Here is a 24,072-nt window from a genome sequence, read left to right on the forward strand (position 1 = left end):
CGTTAAGGTTGCTAATATAGTTTCTCAGAAAAAAAAAATTATATTTAGTTAACTGAATTTATGAACTTTTTAACAAAATACATATAAACTTCAAGTAAAATTGTTAAAAAGTCACAATTTTGCCTTAAATTTGTTAAAACTAGTTTTGTTTATAAAATTATCGATTCATATTGCATTTAAAACTGAACTCGAAGCACAAATCACAATTTTTCACATTTTATATGAAATTTGTTATACTGCAAATACCTATATTTTTCTGAATTATATTTCAAAAACACATAATATTTATCATTTACAAACCTATTTAACCTTCTTGTAGTAGAAAATTTACCAAAGAATCTGAAAATGCCTTCCGTTTTCCGATTCGAAATCATGTTCATTGAGAAAATCATGACAATTTGAGAATATTAAAATAATGCTTTTCATCAACATTTTCTTAATTATAGTTAACTAACTATTTAAACTATTCAAAATTTTATGAAAACTTCTTCTTGAAGTACTTTGAACACTTCTCTGCCATGGTCAGTGTGATTCCATAGCGTATTTCAATATTTTGTTTAAGACTCATTCAATTCATTCGGTCCTTTTTCCATCCAGTTTGCTGTTTCTCACTATTTGAGCAAATTATAAAAAAATATGTCAACTATTTATCAGTCGATTTTCGTTGAAAATCCCTATCGGAGGCTGTACAGTTGAACGTCAATGTATTGATATATCAACATTTGGGTGCTGGATGGAATTACATGCCGTTTCCCACATAAAAAACTAAAAGCTTGCTTCAAAACATTTAATTAATTTAAGAGTAAGCTATTTGCTTATTTCCCAGGGCCAACCCAATAAAATATTTGTAAATTTCATGCATATGTCATTTTATTTTTAAGTACCGTTAACTGGGGCCTCAACAACCCATAAATTTGTTGAAACATAATAGCTTACAGCTTAAAACAAAATAAAGAATTTTGTAAAATACTATGAAAGGTTCAAAAAAGCTAAACTTTTTATTGAGTTTTGTTTGAAACAGAAATACAAAAAAGCGTCCTTGTGATTTAAGGCAGTCACTGTAAAAAAATTGCAGAATTTCAATGAACCTATGGAAACATTTTTTTATTCTTAAGTGTTACCTTCTTTTTCCGATCTGTAGTCTCAATCAAAGTCAATCAAATCATAATTTGTTTAAAGCATATGGTACACAAAAAAAAAGAATTTTGGAATGTTGAAAATTTGGTAGGTTGCCTCTTTTTTTGAGTAATATTACATAAAAAATGTGTAAAAATGTGAACCTGATGAATATTCATCAAAAACTGATGAAAATTCATCATTTTCTGAGGTAAAATTAATCACACACATAAAATTTGTCACCATTTCCTGATGAATATTACCATCATTTTTTTTTTCTGTGTAACATATGATTAAAAATGCAAAAATAATCCGTTACACAATGAATTCAAAATTGGTTGCACAAATCCTTGAAGACCTTGAATTCCACGAAACATTCTGTTTTCCGCTAATTGTTTTTCTCCCTAATTGTTTGGAAGGCCTAAATTAAAAAATAGGAAAAAAAAACTGTACTAAAAAAACTGTAAAATAACAAAAACTTTTTTTTGCAATTCCGGTCGGCAGAGCCTCCTTGGATGAATGTACGATGATTTTTTTTTTTGCAACTTGTTAATTACTGTTCCACCTTGGGCCTTGCCAGAGGAGTATTATATAGATCGTTATAGTACTCATTTTGTCAAGGGGTATGGATAGATCCGTCGTGGTAATGAAATTGATGGTTTAATTGTATTGTTCCAAACACTGTTAAAACTTCCATTTTATTAACACAATGGATATCGTTCCATGCTGATGAGAACCCGCTTTGCCGTAGCACCAAGGCTTATCGATGTCTTTTGGCTTAACCATCTAGAAGTCGCGTATTTTGGGCTCTCTTAAAATGTCCTTACAACGTGTGCACAATGAATACTAACGCGACTGCTGGTGAGTTAAGCTGGCGTCGAGACCAAGAGGTTCTCCGATAGTGGAAATATCACAAATGTACAACAAACCGCTACATATGTGACTTTTCCCCTATCGAATGTGGGAGTTAGGTTAGGACTTAGTTTTCAAAAAAATAGTTTTGCATTCGAATTCCAAATTAAAATTAAAATTGGGTCTTTGTTTATTTTACATTTAGTAATTTTAGGAATTAGATTAAAAGACAACAATTTTCAGAAGTACGTTAGGCAGTCAGCGGGGCAAGTAATACAGCCAGAATAGTTAATTTTCATTCATGATTTGTCAAAGTTGCCATAGCGTCTCGATCAATCAATAATGAAATGATATCGGACAAAGTTCGTTAATCTGTTGAACTAACGGTTCTCGGATTATGGTTGTATCGACCATTGTTGCGAATCGAGGATCTACTGGAGTTTTGACGATCAAATGGAGCCTAACATTTCAAAAGGGCGCATGGGTTTGGTGAGCAGGAGTGTGTCCCTTTCACTTAAATGATAGTTTACATAAGGTATACACTCTTGTTTGCAGAGCTTCTGTGCCCTAATGGAATGGAAGGCACGAGTTAGTCTTCTAAACAACGAGTGTTCAACTTGTAAAGTATGAACTGTTTGTTTATGTTTATTGGTTTAAACACAAGGTAAAGGAATGTTTGGCTTTGCAATTAAAAAATCGGGAATTTGAGATTCAAGTTACTTTCAGACAGTTTAGTTTAGGTTGTTGATAAATGTTAGTTTCCCGTAAATGATTGGTTGAACTGGTCGAAGTGTACTATTTCATTGGCAGATCTGCTTCTAGTTGTAATGTACGACAAGAATACTGACGGACGCGACAGGACGGGGCCCAGAAAAAAATGCATCAACATTTACATTCTATAGACAAGTTGGTTTTCATCTTTCGATATCCAGTATTTTTTTAAATTCCCTTTAAATTTGATTTTTTTTTTGTAAAAATCTCCGATTAGTTACATTTTCTTATTCAATTAATTAATAATTTGATTTCTTCCGGGTCTTTTTACTTTGAATCATAATTTCAGATTTTCTTTATTCAGTGTTAAACTTAGATTACCGTAACTGCTCAAGTCATCCAAGTTCTTACTACTCACACCTACACTAATTTACTTTCACCTTCCCCCTCCTGATCCCCTATATCTTCCGGTGGTGTTCATTTGGTATGCAATACTAGTTCGGCCACTACCCTTTTTTCCACAAGAAACCGGACTTGGACTGACTTGAGGCCGCGTCCCCCACCTTGCTCCGTAAAACGAAAACGAAAACGAACTTGTTAATTACTGTTCCACAAATACTTTTCCATAGGGCGTAACATTGCCTCTTTTGCCTAAGGTTACGCCCTATTGAAAAATGATTACGGAGGTATGCGTGCCAAAATAATAAAATATTTAAGAAATCGTAAGATCAATTCTTTCCTAAATTTTTAAGTCTTACTACGGTAATGGTTGTTAAAAAGTTTTAAACTTTGTGTAATGGCCTAAAAACATGCATTTCCTTATTTGTTTAGCATCAAAACTGTACACTAGGGTGACAATAAAAAATATCGACATCAGGGATACCCTCTGACTCGATTCCTTAGGCAAAAATAAGTATCTGTGCCGATTTTAAGCCAAATCGGTTAAGGTTTAAATGTTACTTTTTATCGTTGAAGTTTATATGGGGAAAATCGCAAAAATGTCTGTAGAAAAACATAGTTTCAGTATTTTTCTAACAGGTAACGCGAGTCACGCCCAAAATTTCCAAAGTGTAAGATTCTTGTAGGAAATTCAATTCTATACAACTTTGCCGAAGGGTGCAAAACGATCCGAGTTAATCCTGATTTTTTGTGTTTTTTTTTTCGAAAAAAAGTATTTTCTTATATACTTCCTATATACCCCTTATATATCTTCAAGAACATATATAAGCCCGCCCGTGTGGATCAATCGGACCACGCACTGGACTCACAATCCAGAGGTCGCTGGTTCGAATCCCGCGGCGGGCGCTCTAAAAATTCTTTGTGTAAATATGGGTGTTCGGCGCCGTCGCTCCGTGCCATACTTTCATACACTTAGGAGCCCAGGGCGGCGAAGTCCTTGTAGTTAAAAAAGAAGACACTAGTGGTTGGTACTAGCAATGGTGGCCGACAGCTATAAAGTCAACTTCGTACATATATAAGCCGATTTCCTTTCATCGCATTGCTAATAACTCATCATGATCAACTCGGATCGTTTTGCACCCTTCTGCAAAGTTGTAGGAAATTGAATTTCCTAGAGGAATATCATACTTGTGCATTTTTGGGCGAGACCTGCGCCACCTGCTGCCAAAATCCTGAAGCGATGTTTTTCCCCATACATTTTCTTGATTTTCTCCATATAAACTTCAACGATAAATAGCGACCCTTAAACCTTAACCGAATTGGTTCAAACTTGGCACAGTTACTTATTATTGCCTAAAGAATCGGGTATCTCTTGAGATTTTCCAAAATTTTCAATTTTTCTAGTCACCCTAATGTACACACAATAATTCAGAATATTGCGATACCTGCATATAAAAAGTTTTTTTAATTTGGTCTATTGTCTAGAAGCGGGGGGGATGGTCCCTTTTTATCGGAGAGAATTTTTTCCACAAGGGTTGAAAATGAATAACGAATTAAATTGATTCTTTTCAATTACAATAAACAAATATTTAGATTTTCTTTAAAAAAAAGCTAATATTTTAAATAGAGCTATTAATTACAAATATTCAAATATTCCTCCAACTTGAAATATTGACTGCCATTTAAACATGGATTGGTCTTATACCTTTTTGTGCCCACTAAACGTCCCTGATGATGAAACCAACGCCAGAAAGGGTAAACGACACATCCTGTTCCTGCGCACTAGGACCCCTGGAACAGTTCACGCGACATCAGACTTCACCGGAAAGTCCTTCAAAGAATTCTCCTCAGTCAGTTTGTGTAGTCCTTCGCGATAACGTGTTTCCAGTTCAGTTGCGGAAACCCAAATTTGAATACCCTTCTTCATATATAGAGATATGTTATCCAAAATCTCCAATTGGCGATGAAAGCGTTTCAAGTACCTCGAATGCCTTAGCAGGTCCCTCGGGTGGACCTACCCCAAATCGAACTTAGTGTCGCGGCACCATGTTTCTCGGGCGTTACGTAATTCGTGCGGTAGTGATTTCCAAGCAAGATTTTCGCTGCTCCGTCCAAAGGTCAACGGTACTGTTGGCTCCTTCGTCGTTCACAGCTGCCGTCCGTCCGACGTCAAACTTTCCACCGTCGCGGCGTCGTCCTCTAGCTATTAGTGACGAAGACAAGCTGCTGCTCCGCCGACCGGTAGGTGGTGTTTATCTATTCCTGGGGTAACTTACCCCCATGCGACTTGAAACGACTTGACGCGTGTGCTTTTTTATGATAGATCAATACCAAGTCTTTTTTTCTTTTTTTTTTACTGATCGATTTGTACTTGTCAGTCAAGTCTGGGACTGTTTTTTTGTGGTCTGTTTTTATTTTTTGCTGGCGATGGAGACGGCGACGCCGGGGCAGCTTAAATCGTGGTGACCTATTTATCTTTACGTTTACGTTTTGCTAGTTAACTTTCTATTGATTTTCAGTTTGGTATTTTGCACACGTCTTGTATGTTACTAAATTCTTAGAATGTTAATAGTAGGATACCATTCTAACAATGATACAAAATTTAAATTTAGAAATACATATTACGAAATATCACTAAATTTAACAGAGTTTTTGTGAAAAGTAAAAATCAGTCAGAATTTTGCCGAAATCAGGGCATCTACCGTTTTACATTAAATTTAGAGCTAAATTTTGTGATTTTTTTGTTAAAATATAACAATATTAAGTCATTAAAGATAAGTTAAATGCAAACGTCACATTTATTGATTTAATAATATTAAAAAAATAGGTCAATGTGATGATTTTTTAAAGGTTTTTAATGAATCATTCACAAATGACGTAGCAATTTTTCTAGGATTTGAGATAATTTAAAAAATCATTAGAAAATAATAGAATAATTAGTCAAACAAATTACTATACTAGTTAAGTAATTTGTAATATCGCAAATTGAGTTTAAAAAAATCTTCAAATATCTTCCTCAACCTTAAGTCTGAGAGTTTGTTAACTTCGATCGACTTTGCCAAAACTATTCAAGGTAACATTTTCCCCGATCGATGCCCCGCACCTCATGAATCAATCCACCGTCCGGGCGTGTCACTTTGGTAGCCATCATTCAAGCCGTGATTTTCACTTGCTGCAATAGATAATTGCGCCCATTGCCAAAGTTCAACCTCATGACTCAGTCACGGTTCAGAAATGTCTCTTTCTATCTCTCGTTAAAGTTGTTAGATGTTGTCAGCGAAATTTCGCATCTAGGAGAAAAATAAATAAATAAAAGTCCGAAGAATATAAATAGCCGATTTTTCATTCGGCCAAGCCAATTTTCAGTGTCACGCCAATTAGAATTTGCGCCCGGTTAGTGTTTTGTGTTTTGTGCAGAAAGCAAGTGGACCGTAGCGTGCTTTCTGCCTTTGCCTTTATACCTAGAAACTCATTGTTTAGTTCGTAAATTATCCACCTGATGTTGCAGCTAACTCAGGTAAGCAAGGACGCAAGATGGTGGAGGTTTTAAAGTGAAAACGACGTGCAAGGGTGATTTATCGTGAATCTTTCGGTCGTTTTACATGCTCCTTGGCGGTGCTTTGTTAGTCACGGAAGTACCTGTGACTTGCGCTATTTAGTTCAGTAAATTAGGGAAAACCTGCAAGGAAAACAAAAGGACGGAACTCGTGACGATAATCGATGAAAGAGTTTTGATTTAGCAAAGCAAATTTTGAGTAACTTGTCGAGCTGAGATGATTTTTTAATTTCTTTTTTCCTTTTTTTTTCGTTGTAAAGCACTCCAAAAAACCAACATTGTTTTTTCCTTTAAACTACTGACACATTCTCAAGCGACAAAAACGACACGTTTTGGCTGATAGCTCGAACAGTTTAATAACTTATTCGTTGATAACTTATGATCGATGTGGCAAATGAAAACTTCGACTTAAAATTAGTTTTCCATAGTCACTACTTGTAGAAAATTCAATTTCCAATCTAATTTTTAAACTCTTTTTTCATGCAAATGTTGAAACCATGGCTTGAAATTTCAATTTTTATTTTTTTGCTATTTTTATCCAAGGGTCCTGATTGCTCCAAAACGACTCATTCACTTGCGAGCACAAACCCAGCGCGACGCAAAACTGCTGATGTATTTCGGCCGTCTATCACTTCCACACCTTTCGCATCTGAATACTCGCTCTTTTGCTCTCCCTCGCACTCCAATCGGGTAGTATAGCGAATGGCTCAGAGAGACCGATTGCGCGCTCAAAGCTGACTCAAAAAAGTATGCGATTGGCTTTGTTTTGATCCTTTATTAAACTGCTTAAAATCATTTTCATCAAAAATATTTTACAATTTTGTAAGGTGGTTGCAAATATTTTTTGAAGTTTATGTCCACCGACTCTGACCAAAGTCGAGGAGGGAGGGCAAACAAATAAAAAAAAAGTAAAAAAAAAATATATAGGCCACGGTTTCAAAATTTGAATGAAAAAAGTGTTTTAAAATGCATTACACAGCTGTCCAGTTGGTTTGCAATCATAAGTTTCCAGAATTTCAAGGTATTGACGAAAATTGAAAATTTTATTTCTGCGAGAAAAAAAAGTTTTTGCGGTGATGTACATTGTTATTCCATAAAGGATCAAAATATTTTTCAACGAGCCCAAACATGCTAAATATGATTATCAGTGCAAAAATAGGGCATTTTAGATTGTTTTCAGTTAATAAGACTTCTAATTCCATTGAAATTTTCAAGTTTTTTGAAAAAAAAATTTGTTTTGCCCCCTGATATTTTGGACCATTATTATTATTCCTAGAGTTTTTTTGAATAGGTCCTATAAACATATGAAACACAATAGCATATAAGACCCTTTAAAAATACTTAAGATTTGTGAGCAATTTCCACAATTCCAAATTCAAATTGACGGTGGTGGTGCAGGCCAGTAGAGCGCCGCGCTGGTATTTTGTTAGATTCTCACCTCTCTGAGCATTTTCCCTTGTGACGAAGTATTTGTATCGCTGTGTACAGCAACAGAGATTGAATAAGCCGTTGGCAGCTAGTGAGTCGTGTTCGCTAGCGAGTGGTTACGAGCTGCAATCAGCAAAGATTGGATCGGCGATGAGTGAGTGATTTCCGATCTTTGAACCGAAAATCAAAACCCTTGTTTTTTAATCATATTCGTCCAAGTTTATTTTCAAAAAATTAAATTCAAAACATTTTTAAAGTTTTTCATTTCAGATCATTTTTATATTTCTTGAAGATACATTTTTTACAATATTCACACCAGAAAGATGAAATCATTTCACATCAGTTAATTTTTAGCATTGTAGTTGTCGCACATAAAAAACTTTATGTTTCTTTTCTGGCTCTTCTCTAGAATTTTTGAAAGGTATAAACATTTAGAACAACACTTAAAGAGTAATTCTCTAGAATTTGCTGTAGGCATTTTTTTCGAGATTTTTAATTTGTATTTTTTTATTTGGATGAAACTTGCAGGAGTACTTTTTCTTAATAAAATTCTACCTTTAACCTCTACCTTCAAACAGTGCAATTATTTAAAAAAAAAAACATTTAAAATTCGATTTTACGTTCTATAAATCGATGAAAAAGGAAACTTAAAAAAAAACGGACTCCACCAGTTTTTTCACGAGCTTCACTGCTTTTCCGTTAACTCATTAATTCTGGTTGATAAGACACACGTTTCCATGCTGTGAAGTATAATCGAAATTTCGAAAATTAAAATTAAAGAGTTGTCAGCTTTGTTCGCTCAGTGAATGCTCACCCAGTCATGACGATCTAGCAGGATTCTACACCCAGAACTGGGCATCGGCATACGATAGGATAAAGAACACGATTCGGTACATTTTACTACTGTGTGCGGACTGAGAGGATAAATCCCGAAATTACCGAGAGTATTTTACTCATGAGTTCATCTTCAAAAAAAGTTCATCTATCAAAAAAAAAAGTACCGGTACCGAGACTCGACCCCAAGACCTTCGGCATATTGAACCGTTACTTTGCCGTATGGGCCACCATGGTTCGGTGAATAAATGGCGGTCATTTGTCCATATAAGCCACTCAAAAGGATGAACTGTTCCAATGAACGAATGAACACGCGAGAGGACTATACTCTCGCAAAATAGCACTTTCCTCACGTTTCTTTTCGAGAAGACTATCCCCTCGTTCTTTAACTTTGGGTGTAGCAGAGATCTTACAGAGCTGGATATTCTTACAGCATTCTAGCAGAAATGTTCCACCGTTCTAGCAGAATTCTGGCAGAACCAGTTCTGCTAGAATATGTCGTGACCGGGCAGCAGCGATGGAAGAATCTTCATCAAAACAGTTTCACTTGGCACTCACTGAGAGAAAAATCGAAAAAAAATGAGTTGTTTTTTTATTTTGCACGTTAGATCGGTAAATTGACAACTAAAAAATAAATTTCAAGATTTTCGGAAGGCATATAAAACGCCACATTTACTCATCATGAGAGTTCGGAAGTGGGTCTCGTGGCGCAGGGGTAGCGGCTTCGGCTGCCGATCCCGATGATGCTATGAGACGCGGGTTCGATTCCCGCCTTATCCACTGAGCTTCTATCGGATGGTGAAGTAAAACGTCGGTCCCGGTTTCTCCTGTCTCGTCAGAGGCGCTGGAGCAGAAATCCCACGTTAGAGGAAGGCCATGCCCCGGGGGGCGTAGTGCCAATAGTTTCGTTTTTTCGAGAGTTCGGAAGATAGTTTCTTGGTTCCGTCTCACTATCGTCAATAAGAGAACTTCGCTAGTGACGAAAGAAATTTTAAGATAATTCCATTATTGATTCTCAGAGAGTCTTCATCGATCAGAAATTTTATAACGCTTCCTAAAATTGAAAATTGGCATTTATCAATGTTTGTTTAACGTTGTCAAAACATTTTATTCAAACAAAAAAAGGAAAAAATATTAAATTATATTTGGAGAAAATTTTATTAAACATTTCGGAAACAGAAGTTCCAGTCCCGAAAGGGCTTGCTCAAGCTCGACTTATCACACGTCGTTCTCGCAAAACACTTGAACTAAACCACAGCAGTCCCACAACCACACACTGGCACAAAAACCCACCATTTGCGCTAATCTCGAGTGGTCGCCGTCTCAAAGATTTCCCTTGTAATGCATTTCCTCGAAACCCACCCACACTACTCGAGTCTCACACTCACTCGCACACTTGAACGCTCAATTTCCCAAAAGAAAAACAGATGATCCTCCGCGGTCCGGAAAACCAACCAACAAAAAAATCGCACCAAGCGTCGTCATGTTTTGAAAATATTCTCGCACTCACACACACAACCACCACCCGCGATCATCAACCACTGTGCAGTTTTTCGTGAACGATCGTGAACATTCGTGTTCGCGCACTTCGTGCGACTTTCGTCAATTGTGTGTGCTGCGGAGAATGTTCCGACCGACGTCAGTTTCAATTTGCTACCGGGTGCGTTCGGAAGTTCCACGCGATCGCGACTTGGCCCTTTTTTTAGGTTATGTGTGTGCGTGTGGTGATCCTCAGAAAGGCCGGCACCCTTTTGCGTAGTGACGTGTGCGAATTTTTCGAGTGTGTGCGAAGGCTCGCACGTTGCCGTGACGCGTGACACGATCACCCGGCTGTGTTGGGAGCTTCCCTTATTAAGTAATATTAGCGATCGAGTGCTAATCACAATGTGTGTACAGCTTCAAATGACTGTTGTTTACAATCGCAAGTGAGCAGTTCCAAGTACCAAGCTGTAAAGAGTCAGACTTAAGCCGGTTGATCACCCCGCTAAGCCACGTAACTCCACAGTTACACAATACCGAAGATCGCAAGTCGCGATCATGTGCAACCAGGCGCCGTGGCCCGTCCGAAAGGGCATCTTCCGGTCCACGGGCCAGTCCGACTTTGTCCCAACCAGGACACCGAGCCCGATCGTGGAGTTCCCCCTTTCGCCACCACCCCCACAAACCCCCACATCGTCCGTGACTCCACCCCCGCAGCACAAAAACGGGATCGTACTGAACGTCACCAGTCCCAGGACGAGTCCACGTGTCACGATCGTGGAAAGTCCTCCGCCGCCAGGTGGCGGTAGTGGTGGTGGGACAACCCGCTGTTCACCGCCACAACAGGTGCGAACCACTTTCGAGATACCGATCGAGAGGGTTAAGGTAAGCAGCGCGCTGGGAACTGTCAAAATAAAGCGCAAACAAAATGGTCAAATTTAGCAGTGATTTTACAAAGATCGCGCGGGCTAAAAATAACTCGCTTATTGTGTAAACATGGACGTACGTGGCGAAAATAAATCATGAATAAACGCGCAAATTTGTTTCCGACCAGCGTGAACAGGAACGTTTACGTAATGATATATTAATTACATGACGATTTCGTACAAGTCAAGTGATTTTGACGCAATCGCACAGCCTGTCACTTTTTGTCGCTGTCAAATCAGCAAGACTTCACTGGGACATGGTTAACTCGTCCCAGATTGTCATTCTGGAAATCGTCAAACTGTGTCAACAGAGCATCACCGTAAATTTGCTCAGTTGTTCACCATCAACCAAAAAATCGAGATGTAATTTCCACGCTTGTTTTCAAAACAGAATGATATAGAGCCGTTGGTACACTAGACTGAAGGTTGGGTTGGTGGTTCTGTTTTTCGCAAAGCGCGTCGACAAATTTCAAGGTAAATGTCGATGCCGGCGCGTGCGATGTTATTGTTAATATTAAAATCCAAAATTAGCTGCGCGCCAGTAAATGGCAACAAAAGCAACGTCTAATGTATTATATGGTGGTTGGGTTTCCATTTTCCATTGAAATGGAAATTTGATGTTCTGCTGCGTGTGGTATTGTGCTGGCGAGACACACGTGTGCGATTTAAGGTTGGAAGCGATGATTTATGGAGTTTGGAAAAAGATTTAAACTGTTTTTATAATGGCAACGTTATGCATAAAATAAAATAAATAATTTCAAAGCGCCTAATAAAATTATGGGAACTGTGAGAATTGATGCCAAGTTCTCTATCACATCAGTACAGTGTCTCTACAGCAGATTTTTCTGAAGCAGTGGCGGGCCGGAACTAATATTTGATAAAAGTTGAAAAAGTAAACACATTTTTTATGATTGGGTTCTTTTGAAGTAAATAAATAAAAGAACTACACAGAAAAAAAAGTGTGAATTTACACGGCACTGAATTGTTGTTTTAAACGTAAACATGCTCAATGTAAATTTGAAATTCACTTTAAAAAGTTGTATCGCATTTAAACAGCCTTAATGTAAAATGAGATTGAATGTAATGCATGTATGCCATGTAAACCGGTTTGATTTTGCTGTCAAATGGATAATTTTAATTCATGAAAGTCATGTAAATGATAACTTCATGTAAAACTTACTTAACGTAAATGTTGGAGACACATAAATTTAATTGTTGCTGTTTGTTTCATTCAATGACAGTTCATTATTGTTGTCGATTGCGGGTGAAGTTGCGGGAGTGTTTTGTTGACAAATGTTGATGTTTTAAGGTATGTTCAAGTATTTAGTGATCACTTACGATGCTTAAGTACAATTCTCGATATTTTTAATAAAGGTTTCCTCAAGTTGGTTTCGTAAGGGCCGAAAAGCGATAAATTCCAAAGCAAAACAACACTCCGCTGGAATTGGACGAAATGTTTAGAATTCAAATGTAAACAACGGAAGCACCAGTTCATTTTTCAGTCCAGTCGATGTCACCCGGCATGTTTTTGCCGGAAGCGAATCTGTCCGGAAGTCTCCTATTCAGGCAGGTTTACCAAGTAAGTTAAATTAAATGATAACAAATATACAGATACCATTAACATAACTTAATTTGATTACCAGGTACGAGGAGGACATTCAAATTCCCGTTCAGTGATGAAACCTTTCCTCGTATAAGTTAATAATTTTCAAAAATTCCGTCTCCAGTGTTAAAAAATGCTGATTCACACTATTTCATCCGGAAGCCAAGCTTGGACCCGAGAAATTATTATCACCCTGCGATTAAACGTTACTCCATCGCCCACATCTTACCGAATGATCTGTTGTTAGAACTCGATCGTCCCACGGATACGTGCCCCTCCTCCAGCGATTGTCCCTGAATCTGCTGATCTGTTTTCCGCCACATACTGAGATCGTTGATGGCCATAATCTGGATCAAGCACCGCGCAGTCAACCTGACGAATGGCAAATATCGTCAACCTTGACCTCCTGCAGCCTGAAGGTGCTTCCAGAACTTCTGCTTCCGGCTGGGCATGTCGCTTTCATCCGGCGTTGGAAATGAATCTTTCTCAAAAGGAACAGTTTCCGATTTCGGTTCCTCCAAACTTGTTGTCCTGCATTTGTTTGGTTCGCACACATTTCCGTATCGTTTCTCGTTTTGGGACAACCGCTTCGGTAACTATATTTTTTTGTTGTTTGATTTACAGTTTACAGGTGACAGTTATCTCAACAGAAACCATTCGTGACGAACACTTCAAAAAGCCGTAACGTAAAAAACAGTCTGTCTCACTCTCACACACTCATTCAAATGGTCGAGACATTCGGTGCGAACGAGATAAACAATGTACAACACTGAGCAGTGCCTATTTGGAATGTTTGTCGCGCATTTTCAGGATGACAATAGCGCAAGGTGTGAACTTATAAAGGTATATGTAGTAAGCTGTCGGAGCTGCAAACCATTTTGGATTAGGGTGATCTAAATAAATATTTTAAGATCTTTCAATAATCGTGCAAAGTGGTTTTGGCAACAACCATTTATTAAATTTAATGAAAATCGATTTTTAATGTTTGTCATTACAGTAAATATTCAAAAAACTTTTTTTTAAATTGGGTCCTAAAATGAAATTTAAATTTGTGATATTATTGCTCATAACGATAAAGCTTATTTTTCTGAGTACAATGACCCTTTGTACGACCACAAAGAGTTTAAAATGGATTCTTAAATCAATTTTGAAAAATTAACCTCGCGGTCCTTCTTGACAGAAAAGCTCCTACTTAACAGCTCGTTCCGAGGGGACCATAGTTGATCCATCGAAAAAATGTTGTCTTGTCAAAAAAAAATTTTGCTTTAAAATGAAAAAAAGTAATCAGAAATGGTTTTTAATAGACACGTCTGAAAACAATTTGTGATCACTTTATTATGTAAATACAAGAAATTAAATTTCACAAGATGCCATTTAACGCTGGATCGACCATGAAATGAGTCATTGTGCTCAGGAAAATAAGCTTTATCAAAATGAAAACAAGAAAATTCGCAACTTTAAAAATCGTGTTTCAAAAAGTTAAAAAAAACTCAAGGTAGGGGAACAGCATCTAACTCAATCATGCCTATAATGTTGACAAATTAGCACTTTGACGTTTAATTGCAACTAATAAAAAGCGATTTCAACTTAAACCGATTGATAAATAGCTCAATCGGGAAATTAAAAGTGAGAGTGTGTGCAACATGGAGTTAAACTTTCTGTGAAGCTGCCGTGAAGATTACCATGGCACTTTGAAAAGTTTAACACCATGTTGCACGCACACACTCTCACTTTTAATTTCTCGATAGGATGTGAGCAAGTAAATTTCTATCAACAGTTTTACAAAATTAGTTGTATAAATAGTGAAAATCAGCAAATTGGATGGAGTTAGGAACGAGTGTTTAACTTGCCAAACATACGGGAATTTCCCCTTTATGATAAAATCAGTAATTGAAACTCGAATTGAAACTTAATTTTAGGACCCAATTACAAAATAATTACTACCAACAAAAGTCTGCAAAGGAATGTTGTCTGCATCTGACTCCGACAAGAACTCCGACATTTCATCACCTGCTTGTCCAACCTGTTTTCCAAATCATTGAAACAAAATGACAGTTTTGACTTCTCTTGCAAACCCTTTTAAGGGTAAAGGACCAAGCGAGTTGTTTTTTTTTTTCATGGAAAAGTAAGTATTTGAATTTTGTTATTAAATAAATTAATAAATAGTTTATTTTCTATGAAAATACATTTTGAAATCAGTTTTACTTTACAGAGTATGTTCAACTCAATCAGCTGGTCAAGGACAACATCCGTAAGTTCGTTACTGCTTCAAGTTTGGTCTTCTGTGAGTAAATATTTTAGTTATTTTCGTATTTTTTTTTCACTCAAAATGAGTTTATTTCTAGTTCTAACAACACGCAAAAGCAGATCGACCAGGAAGAGTTTTATTTTTTAAAATCCGCGATGCCAAGATCGTAATTGTTTGAACTAAATTTACGATATGAAGGTCAAGGAAAATTGTGGCAAGAAATCACTCATGTCAGTTGCTGGGAATCACCGCGCTGCTGGAAACCGACCCAGGATCTGCTGCACAGCCGGTGCTCCTTTCTACGAATGAGTTCTTTATGAAGATTTTCCCTTGGGACCAAATGTTAACCGATGACAGCCGAAATGGATCAAGTACAACATAGGTCAAGTAAGTTTAGCAACATAGTTTTTTAACAGAAACTAGTCAAACTCGACCGCTGAGAGTAAGTTTTACTAGCTCGGTCAGTCATAATCCAAAGATATACAAATGTTTACCCCCAGGAATGGGTTTTCAATCCAGAGGTCATGAAATCGATTTCGGGTTTATGTTTATTCAATTTCCAAACGCTCAGTGAGTCAGTTTCTTTTAACTATCTTCATTTCATTCATTCATTTAGTATAACTTTGTTGAATTAAGAATCTGATACAAATTTTCAAAACTTTAAGTGCCTTGCAGTCTTTGAATCTTTCTTTCCAAACAAAAGCATTTTTTATCCGTAACTTGGTTTTTTAAAACGGCCAATGTACCACATGTACAAATTCAGTACATCCCGCTCACTTTAATTTGTGTTTAGAAGGTGTGAGCAAGATGAAGTTTACATGTGGCGCATTGAACTTTTTTAAAACAATAAAACCAATCGGTGCTTTGATCAGAAAGAAAATAATAGATTACTGCACACGGGTACAAAAGCATTTGAAAATTACATCGGATTCTAGATTCAACGGGGCAAAAAAAATTTTTTCGCTTGGGTAAATTTACGTCGAATTTATCGGAAATTTACATGTTTACAAAGAACTTTCTATTCGACACATTTACATCGGATGGCATTTAAATTTACAATGAAGTTGATGTAAATTCGCATCATTAATGACGTGCACTTTTGGTACATCATTATTGATGTAAATTTACCCGATTTTTTTTTTCTGTGTAGTGTTGCAAATAAGATTCATATATCTTGATTTGAGGAATGAAAAACCAATATAAAATTCAAAAATGTCTTCATATGACTTATTTTAATTTTTGTTTGTTTAAAATTGTATAGTTATTGTTTTTGACGATTGCAATTAAATACCTTGATATATATATATTTATTTTTTAAAAACATTAAAATTTCAATGGTCTTTTTTTTGTTAATTTTAATTTCCTCAACACGACAATATTAAAAAAAATCAATGAGACATGATAAAATTTATTCAAACGAAATTTGGAATCGAAGATCCTTTACAAAAAAAACTTTTTGCGTTGTTGTGCACCTTTATTCATTTTTTTTAAATTATTTCAAACACACACAAAATTTAAAAAAAAATACAAAATATATATTAAATCATTTTTAATTCGTTATTCTTCAAAATTCAAAATTTATCCAAAAAAATATATTTTTTGCTCCCGAATTTCTTGACTCATTTTGATACATTTTTTAATATTTTTAAAATATTTGCAGCGATCTATTTTCGGTATCAATAATTTGCTTTTTTAAGCTCTTTTTAAAAAAACTTTATCACTGAAAAGTTGTTCTGGAAAAAAACATTAGTTTTTGAATGTTTGTTTATTTAAAAAAAAGAAAATAGAAAAAACTTCAATAAACACAGTTAAAACTGAAAAAAAATTAAATTTTGTGTCTTTTTGTACATTTTTTGACAACATTCCAAGTTTTTTCATAAATTTCACTATTTTACGAAATGGATAATTTTGTTTTAATGCAACATTTTTCAGTTTAAAATATCAATATAGAAATCATAACAATTATATTCAAACATGAAGAATGTTGTTATAATATGTTAAAATTTGATCTCAAGCTTATTTATTCAATTCAGACAGTAAATTTATTTATTTAATATTTAATGAACAGCCTTAACGGCCGGTCATAGAACTATTTTGAAAAGCCGTCGCGGGCCTGATGAAAAGGCTTTTCAACATATTTATAGAAGTAAGACTTTCTCTAATTAAAAGAACTGGTAATGTTTAAAATATTGGGATAACTCACAATATTATCACAACACATCTTTTAATGATTGGAAATACTCTTAAAAAATATTTCGGCAGTTATGCTGTTTAAAGAACTGTTCATAATGAAAAATGCAAAAACCCACAGAAAAATAGTGATTTAATTCTGCAACAGAATTTCTGCCCATTACAAAAATCACAAAACTACTACAGAATTTTGTTGCACTTTTTACACATTCGACTATTGACTTTTTTCCATTTGACTTTTTGTCCACTTTCGACCTTTCGTCGCACATCCCGATTTTTCATAATGTTTTACATAACATATCTAAAAATTATAAACATCCATTAACAGAATTTTGAGATACGATTTTTTATGTCAATCCACCCAGCAGGGCAATTTGGCCAAATCAAAAATCCAAGTATGCAGAAGTTATCTACCAAATTGGTACATATGTCTACCTCGAAGGATTTTTAGTCTACCTCAATAGTTCAATAAGTAGCATTGCCCTGCTGGAAAGATACCTGTTTTCAAGAAAACGACGTCAAATCAACTTCTGAAGTAATACAAAGTAGTCTACCTCTGTTCTACCTAACGAATCTGCAATCAGATTTTTCCTAAACTTCTTCTAAGTAGTACTTCTCTTTATACTTAATTTTCAGAGTACTTTATATATCGATTTTGACCACGGCATCGTGTTCCTTGGAAAATTCTAGTCCGATTTGACCTATAAAAGTCCATACTTAAGTTGAAAAATGGCGGTTCTGGAGCAAATTAAAGATTGTTCAAAAATGAGCTACCATGCGTCTCCATCAAACAGAAGAATTAACCCTTAAGTTCAATATATCTGCAGTTATGATTATTCCTAGCATGTAGCAAGTGTTTCTGCTGCAAAATGATGCCATATAATTTTTTTTTATCAAGTTCTACCCCATAAAGAAATAAAGATACCTAATGAATATTTAAAGAACAAAAAATTGAAATTTTAATAAAATAAAAGCAGTCCTGCTGAAAATCTGTGGCACATCCAATGATTGCTTAATGTAGTTCTGATGTCTGAGAATGAAATTCAGTCACTATACCAAATTCTACCTCATTGTAAAATTGTTTTTAAATACATTTATTAAGAAATTCCAACAATTTCCTTAAGAAAATTTCAATTTTAATAAAATTTCAAATAAAAGCAGCCCTGTTGAAAATCTGTGGCACATTCATTGATTGGAGAATAATGTTCTGATAACTAAGAATGATATTCAGTCATTCTACCAAATTCTACCTCATTGTAAAATTGTTTTTAAATACATTTATTAAGAAATTCCAACAATTTCCTTAAGAAAATAGCAATTTTAATGCAATTTCAAATAAAAGCAGCCCTGCTGACAGTCTGTGGCTCATTCAATGATTGGAGAATGTTGTTCTGATGTCAAAGAATGATATTCAGTCATTCTACCAAATTCTACCTCATTGTAAAATTGTTTTTAAATACATTTATTAAGAAATTCCAACAATTTCCTTAAGATAAATGCAATTTTAATAAAATTTCAAATAAAAGCAGCCCTGCTGAAAATCTGCGGCACATTCAATGATTGGAGAATGTTGTTTTGATGTCTTAGAATGATATTCAGTCATTCTACCAAATTCTACCTCATTGTAAAATTGTTTTTAAATACATTTATTTAGTAATTCCACCAATTTCCTTAAGAAAATTGCAATTTTAATAAAATTTCAAATAAAAGCAGCCCTGCTGACAATCTGTGGCTCATTCAATGATTGGAGAATGTTGTTTTGATGATTTAGAATGATATTCAGTCATTCTACCAAATTCTACCTCATTGTAAAATTGTTTTTAAATACATTTATTAAGAAATTCCAACAATTTCCTTAAGAAAATTTCAATTTTAATAAAATTTCAGATAAAAGCAGCCCTGTTGAAAATCTGTGGCACATTCATTGATTGGAGAATAATGTTCTGATAACTTAGAATGATATTCAGTCATTCTACCAAATTCTACCTCATTGTAAAATTGTTTTTAAATACATTTATTAAGAAATTCCAACAATTTCCTTAAGAAAATTTCAATTTTAATAAAATTTTAAATAAAAACAGCCCTGCTGAAAATCTGTGTCACATTCAATGATTGGAGAATGTTGTTTTGATGACTTAGAATGATATTCAGTCATTCTACCAAATTCTACCTCATTGTAAAATTGTTTTTAAATACATTTATTAAGAAATTCCAACAATTTCCTTAAGAAAATTTCAATTTTAATAAAATTTCAAATAAAAGCAGCCCTGCTGAAAATCTGTGGCCAATTCAATGATTGGAGAATGTTGTTTTGATGTCTTAGAATGATATTCAGTCATTCTACCAAATTCTACCTCATTGTAAAATTGTTTTTAAATACATTTATTTAGTAATTCCACAAATTTCCTTAAGAAAATTGCAATTTTAATAAAATTTCAAATAAAAGCAGCCCTGCTGACAATCTGTGGCTCATTCAATGATTGGAGAATGTTGTTTTGATGATTTAGAATGATATTCAGTCATTCTACCAAATTCTACCTCATTGTAAAATTGTTTTTAAATACATTTATTAAGAAATTCCAACAATTTCCTTAAGAAAATTTCAATTTTAATAAAATTTCAAATAAAAGCAGCCCTGTTCAAAATCTGTGGCACATTCATTGATTGGAGAATAATGTTCTGATAACTTAGAATGATATTCAGTCATTCTACCAAATTCTACCTCATTGTAAAATTGTTTTTAAATACATTTATTAAGAAATTCCAACAATTTCCTTAAGAAAATTTCAATTTTAATAAAATTTTAAATAAAAACAGCCCTGCTGAAAATCTGTGGCACATTCAATGATTGGAGAATGTTGTTTTGATGACTTAGAATGATATTCAGTCATTCTACCAAATTCTACCTCATTGTAAAATTGTTTTTAAATACATTTATTAAGAAATTCCAACAATTTCCTTAAGAAAATTTCAATTTTAATAAAATTTCAAATAAAAGCAGCCCTGCTGAAAATCTGTGGCACATTCAATGATTGGAGAATGTTGTTTTGATGTCTTAGAATGATATTCAGTCATTCTACCAAATTCTACCTCATTGTAAAATTGTTTTTAAATACATTTATTTAGTAATTCCAACAATTTCCTTAAGAAAATTGCAATTTTAATAAAATTTCAAATAAAAGCAGCCCTGCTGACAATCTGTGGCTCATTCAATGATTGGAGAATGTTGTTTTGATGATTAAGAATGATATTCAGTCATTCTACCAAATTCTACCTCATTGTAAAATTGTTTTTAAATACATTTATTAAGAAATTCCAACAATTTCCTTAAGAAAATTTCAATTTTAATAAAATTTCAAATAAAAGCAGCCCTGTTGAAAATCTGTGGCACATTCATTGATTAGAGAATAATGTTCTGATAACTTAGAATGATATTCAGTCATTCTACCAAATTCTACCTCATTGTAAAATTGTTTTTAAATACATTTATTAAGAAATTCCAACAATTTCCTTAAGAAAATTTCAATTTTAATAAAATTTTAAACAAAAACAGCACTGCTGAAAATCTGTGGCACATTCAATGATTGGAGAATGTTGTTTTGATGACTTAGAATGATATTCAGTCATTCTACCAAATTCTACACCATTGTAAAATTGTTTTTAAATACATTTATTAAGAAATTCCAACAATTTCCTTAAGAAAATTTCAATTTTAATAAAATTTCAAATAAAAGCAGCCCTGCTGAAAATCGGTGGCACATTCAATGATTGGAGAATGTTGTTTTGATGACTTAGAATGATATTCAGTCATTCTACCTAATTCTACCTCATTGCAAAATTGTTTTTAAATACATTTATTTAGGAATTCAAACAATTTCCTTATGAAAATTGCAATTTTAATACAATTTCAAATAAAAGCAGCCCTGCTATCAATCTGTGGCTCATTCAATGATTGGAGAATGTTGTTCTGATGACGTAGAATGATATTCAGTCATTCTACCAAATTCTACCTCATTGCAAAATTGTTTTTAAATACATTTATTTAGGAATTCCAACAATTTGTGGCAGTGCGTGGCCGAATGGTTACGCTGTCCGCTTTGTAAGTGGATGATTCTGGGTTCGATTCCCATCTGCTGCAACCTTCCATCGGATGAGGAAGTAAAATGTTGGTCCCGGCCTTGGTTGTTAGGCCGTTAAGTCATTCCAGGTGTAGGAGTCGTCTCCACGCCATAAGTACAAACAACACACCAAACCAAGCCTACTCCGGTGGAATCGCTGGCGGCGGTTGGACTCGCAATCCGAAGGTCGTCAGTTCAAACACTGGGGTGGAAGGTTCCTTGGAGTAGAAAGAGGTTTGGGTGCTCTCCCCATTCAAGCCTTCGGACTCCTTGGTTCGAGCAGAAACTTGCAATAGAGACCACAAAAGACCCGGGGGTCGTTAATGTGGATGGTTTGATTTTTTGAACAATTTCCTTAAGAAATGAGGTAGAATTTGGTAGAATGACTGAATATCATTCTAAGACATCAGAATAACATTCTCCAATCATTGAGTGAGCCACAAATTGTCAGTAGGGCAGCTTTTATTTGAAATTTTATTAAAATTAAAATTTTCATAAGGAAATTGTTGGAACTCTTAATAAATGTATTTAAAACAATTTTACAATGAGGTAGAATTTGGTGGAATGACTGAATATCATTCTAAGTCATCAGAACAACATTCTCCAATCATTGAATGAGCCACAGATTGTCATTAGGGCTGCATTTATTTGAAATTTTATAAAATTGCATTTTTCTTAAGGAAATTGTTGGAATTTCTTAATAAATGTATTTAAAAACAATTTTACAATGAGGTAGAGTTTGGTAGAATGACTGAATATCATTCTAAGACATCAAAACAACATTCTCCAATCATTGAATGAGCCACAGATTGTAAGCAGGGCTGCTTTTATTTTAAATTTTATTAAAATTGCAATTTTCTTAAGGAAATTGTTGGAATTTCTTAATAAATGTATTTAAAAACAATTTTACAATGAGGTAGAATTCTGTAGAATGACTAAATATCATTCTAAGACATCAGAACAACATTCTCCAATCATTGAATGAGCCACAGATTGTCAGCAGGGCTGCTTTTATTTGAAATTGTATTAAAATAGCATTTTTCTTAAGGAAATTGTTGGAATTCCTAAATAAATGTATTTAAAAACAATTTTACAATGAGGTAGAATTTGGTAGGATGACTAAATATCATTCAAAGACATCAGAACAACATTCTCAATCATTGAATGAGCCACAGATTGTCATTAGGGCTGCTTTTATTTGAAATTTTATAAAATTGCATTTTTCTTAAGGAAATTGTTGGAATTTCTTAATAAATGTATTTAAAAACAATTTTACAATGAGGTAGAATTTGGTAGAATGACTGAATATCATTCTAAGACATCAAAACAACATTCTCCAATCATTGAATGAGCCACAGATTGTCAGCAGGGCTGCTTTTATTTGAAATTGTATTAAAATAGCATTTTTCTTAAGGAAATTGTTGGAATTCCTAAATAAATATATTTTAAAACAATTTTACAATGAGGTAGAATTTGGTAGAATGACTAAATATCATTCAAAGACATCAGAACGACATTCTCCAATCATTGAATGAGCCACAGATTGTCATTAGGGCTGCTTTTATTTGAAATTTTATATAATTGCATTTTTCTTAAGGAAATTGTTGGAATTTCTTAATAAATGTATTTAAAAACAATTTTACAATGAGGTAGAGTTTGGTAGAATGACTGAATATCATTCTAAGTCATCAAAACAACATTCTCCAATCATTGAATGAGCCACAGATTGTTAGCAGGGCTGCTTTTATTTGAAATTTTATTAAAATTGCAATTTTCTTAAGGCAATTGTTGGAATTCCTAAATAAATGTATTTAAAAACAATTTTACAATGAGGTAGAATTTGGTGGAATGACTGAACATCATTCTTAGACATCAAAACAACATTTTCCAATCATTGAATGATTCACAGATTGTCAGCAGGGCTGCTCTTATTTGAAATTGTATTAAAATAGCATTTTTCTTAAGGAAATTGTTGGAATTCCTAAATAAATGTATTTAAAAACAATTTTACAATGAGGTAGAATTTGGTAGAATGACTAAATATCATTCAAAGACATCAGAACGACATTCTCCAATTATTGAATGAGCCACAGATTGTCATTAGGGCTGCTTTTATTTGAAATTTTATAAAATTGCATTTTTCTTAAGGAAATTGTTGGAATTTCTTAATAAATGTATTTAAAAACAATTTTACAATGAGGTAGAGTTTGGTAGAATGACTGAATATCATTCTAAGACATCAAAACAACATTCTCCAATCATTGAATGAGCCACAGATTGTAAGCAGGGCTGCTTTTATTTGAAATTTTATTAAAATTGCAATTTTCTTAAGGAAATTGTTAGAATTTCTTAATAAATGTATTTAAAAACAATTTTACAATGAGGTAGAATTTGGTAGAATAACTGAATATCATTCTAAGACATCAAAACAACATTCTCCAATCATTGAATGAGCCACAGATTGTCAGCAGGGCTGCTTTTATTTGAAATTGTATTAAAATAGCATTTTTCTTAAGGAAATTGTTGGAATTCCTAAATAAATATATTTTAAAACAATTTTACAATGAGGTAGAATTTGGAAGAATGACTAAATATCATTCAAAGACATCAGA

The 24,072-nt window shown here is 34.2% G+C and overlaps 1 protein-coding gene across 9 annotated transcripts in view; it reads left to right on the forward strand.

Moving 5' to 3' along the window:
- The window catches only part of LOC6036544 (NAD(+) hydrolase sarm1), a 143,536-nt gene that overhangs the window by 98,555 nt on the left and 20,909 nt on the right, over positions 1 to 24,072 (forward strand). The gene's annotated exons all lie outside the window — the stretch shown is intronic.

Source organism: Culex quinquefasciatus, chromosome 3 (assembly GCF_015732765.1).
Source record: "Culex quinquefasciatus strain JHB chromosome 3, VPISU_Cqui_1.0_pri_paternal, whole genome shotgun sequence".
Lineage (NCBI taxonomy): Eukaryota > Metazoa > Arthropoda > Insecta > Diptera > Culicidae > Culex > Culex quinquefasciatus.